The sequence below is a fragment of the Pterocles gutturalis genome, unplaced genomic scaffold, assembly GCF_000699245.1.
Source record: "Pterocles gutturalis isolate BGI_N339 unplaced genomic scaffold, ASM69924v1 scaffold13101, whole genome shotgun sequence".
In the NCBI taxonomy this organism is placed as follows: Eukaryota; Metazoa; Chordata; class Aves; order Pterocliformes; family Pteroclidae; genus Pterocles; species Pterocles gutturalis.
The window spans coordinates 11,779-15,504 of record NW_010097971.1 but is presented as its reverse complement, the minus strand read 5'-3'; positions in this window follow the sequence as shown (position 1 = coordinate 15,504).

The window sequence follows — 3,726 nt, the reverse complement described above, 5'->3', positions numbered from 1 at the left end:
GGAGCCTCTCCAAGGCCAGCAGCAGGTTTGCCGAGACGCCACCCAGCTGGGGAATGCACCTGCCCGGGCGAGAGGCAAGGGTTGCAGCCCGTCCGTCCTCCGTGCTCCCCGCGCCGCACCAGGAAGGAGCACCTGTTTCTTGGCAGGCAGTTGCTGGAGGAAAGGAAGATTTTTCCCCGTGAGTTCCCTCAGTAGCTCGATCCAGCGGAAGGAAAGCCCAGAAACACCATTGCTGCCAGCCGGGAGCAGGGAGCGGCGCTGGGCTGCCAGTGCAGGTGAGTGAGCCCTGCTCCCCGGGGCTGTGCGAGTGCCGGACAGGCTGTACTGCAGCAGTAGCCGCTGGCACATTTGGGGGCTGCTTCAGACATACTTCTTGGGAGATCCTGCCTCTTGCCTCCACATCATCTCTTTCTCGCACCCTCACGTTTCCTCTCGGCACATAAGGCTCGGGAGTTTCTTCTTCCTTCAGGACTCCCAGGCCTCCTTCGGCAGAGGTGCATCAGGACAGGCTCTGCGGGGTCGGGATGCTGGATGCCTGTTATGCCTACATAGAGGAAGGGGAACATGAAACTTTATAACAGAGCATGCCCTAGCTCTGTGGATTTCTGTAAAAAGCAGCTGCACACTAACCACATTGCAACAAGCCCTCTGCCACCCTTACCCCCAGAGTCCCCAGACCTGGCGAAAGGAAGGGAAGGTCTGCTATCTCCTCGGGCTTCCCCAGGGCTTCCTGAATGATGCCTGGTGGCAGGAGTGCTGGTGGGAGGGATGCTCGCTGCTGGGAAAGTGTTATTCCTCCAGCAGGGTAGGGAGCGCAGGCTCTCCCCAGATACAGATCAGACAGCAAAGGTTTGCCCAGATTTTGAGCAGCCCCAGAAAGGAGGAGCGTTGGGAATTGGTGGTTGATGTAGCAGCCAAAAGAGTGTGGATCTCTTGCCAGGATTTTGAGTGAGACAGACAGATGCCACATAAAAGCCATGTTGCTTCCATTCCCTGCAGGTTCCTCTATTCCCACTCCTGAGTTCTCAGGAGAAAGGAGGGAAGCTCCCCATACGTCCCAGGGCAGCAGTGTCCCTGCTCCCAGGGGCACAGACAGGCCTTGAGCACTACAACATTCAGAGCTTCTGCTTTGTGCATTGGCAGTAATTGAGGCATACAACAAGATATATGAGATTCATTGTCTTTGAGCTTACTAGGGAGTTGGGAAAATTGCATGAAAGGATGGGAAAATTGCATGAAAGATGGGAAAATAACCTGTTCTGGGCTAGAGGCTTCTGTGGGGCTGGGTAAGGGGAAATGTGAGGCACAGTGCGGTGGCCAGTCCATCCCAAACAGCCTATGGCCAGACCTGGCCAAGAAGCGAGCAAGCTGTGATGGACTGGAGAAGCAGGGGAAAGAGATGGCTTGTATCTGTTTGTGATGCTTTGCTGGCTTTCATCTAGATTGCTCATGCAAATCATTTTATGTATTGTTTATTTTACAGCAAATCTTGCTAGACTCCCCTGGTCTCCATGGTGCTCACACAGCCCACATAACTGCGGCTGGAAGCGCTGCAGGAGCCTGTCCCACCCCCAGGCTTCCCCTCCTGAGCGCTGTGGGTAAGCAATGTCTCATGGTGCACCCTGGGTTCGGAGAGAGGAGGGAAGTGGGGAATATTTCAAGAGCTGAGTTGTACGTGGCTCTGAAATGAAAGTGTTAATTAACAGACAGTCCACGGCCTGTCTGTCAGATATCAAACAGTCAGACATAGAAAGTCTATAAGTAAATAAATAAATGTTCCCAGGCAGTCAGCAGGGATGCACCTCTCACACCTGCAGCCAGCAGTGGCCAGAAATGAGTTGATGATGACCCTCAATTCCCAGTTGAATGTTGTCAGAATAGGGGGAAAAAAAAAAAAAAAAAAAAAGGAAAGACATTAACATTTTTGTTTTCCTGCATTCTCAGTGCTTTCCTGTTCTTCCTCCACAGCTGCCAGCCAGCAGTGGGGAAGGACAGCCTGTCATTTTTTTTCCTGAGATGTGACCTTCAGTCAGAAAGCATTGTGTAACTGGGCTGGTCCTCTCCTTTTTTTCCTTACACACAAAGAGGGGAGTGCTGAAGGTACTGGGTTCAGTATAAAGTAAATGGTAGAGATAAATGACCAGTGATACATGTTATCAAACTGGCTAATCTGATGGGCTAACTGGCTGAAGGTCCCAAAGGGTCTGTGTTATGACCAGTGAGACCAAGCGGCCCAAAGAAGAGCTACAGAAGGGGCAACTGCTGTGAAAAGGCTGTCCCTCTCCCTCATGGCACAGCAGGGATCCACATCCCTTCCTTTCTCTCTCTCTGATCTGGGCAAACTGAACAAACTCATGTGCTGCATAACGCGAAGAAACCAGATCAGCAAAGCTGCTGTGAGATCTTGTTTCATCCCTTCTCCCAGGAGTGGTGGGTGACAGCCCTGGGGAAGGCTGCTCTGGTTTAAAATGTAAGGACAGACAGATTTTCCTTCAGAGGTACGCAAGGGAAGGATGTGAGGCAATGCACCCGTGCTGAGGAATCGGAAACTATTGTTAGATTTAAGGAAAAATTTATTTGTAGTGAGGATGGTTAAACACTGGAAAGATCCCAGAGGGGCTGTGGGTCCTCCATCCTTGGCAGTATCCAGCACCTGAGTGGATGAGGCCCTGAGCTACTCAGTCTGACTTTGAGGCAAACTCTGCTTTAAGTAGGTGGTTGGACCAGGTAACTTCACAAGGTCCCACCCTACCTGAATTATTCTGTGATTCTAAGAATAAAAATACTGTCACTAGTGACACAAACCCTCCCAGCCTAGAGAAGCCCAAGCAAGTGTGGATGCTTATAGAGCAAAAGATTATAATCCCAAAACATTTTCAAACAGACACAATAAACCACGGAGGCACACTTCAGTGGAAGTCTTTGCCTCTCCAAATAACTTGTTTAATAGGGGTTGATATAACACTAGGAATACATGCCCTTAGACGTCACACCTTATTTTGTTCCGCAGCCAAATGTTTTATCTTGCTCCCTGACCTTCTTCTGAGCAAATAAAAATTACAATGATTAAATTTTTTAAAGTAACATGAGAATGCAGTGCTGTAGCTTGATTTTTGGTCATGTTTTCCCTCACTGTGATTTGTGCTGTTGTGGTTTTTTTTGCTTACTCTTTGACTCACAACTCGTGTGCGCAACTTCGGTCAAGCAGAAGGCCACAGACTTTGCACTTCTTCAAGCTTTATGTTTTGTTAGTCCAAAATCTTGATCTAATCTACAAACCTGCTATCTACTGGACTCACCCGTTCGCTTGTAAGGAGGCGATAAGGCACCTCTGTGCTTGGAGAAGGAAAGGCAGGAGGAAGTAGTGCTTAGCATCGAGCTGGTTTGCATAGGCTGGGGAAACGTCTGCAGGCTCAACGTCTTCTCGCCTCTCTGAAGGTGCCCCATGACATCCCGACCTTCTCGGGGACCCGTGCCCTGGGCTCATGTGGACAGCACAAGGTATCTGCTGTCCCATGCAAACTCAAGGTGGGTCCCAGCAGGCACAAATCAGTATGTTCAACCACAGCTTTTTTTTTTTTTCTTCCTAATTTATGCTTTCTGATTGTTCTGGCTTTAGCCAGGAACTGCAGCTCTCCCAGGGGCCTCCAGGCCAGTGTACCCTCTGGAGTCTGGGTTTCTGCATCCCATCCCGCTCCCTGCCCAGGCAGTTCCAGCACCAGCAGC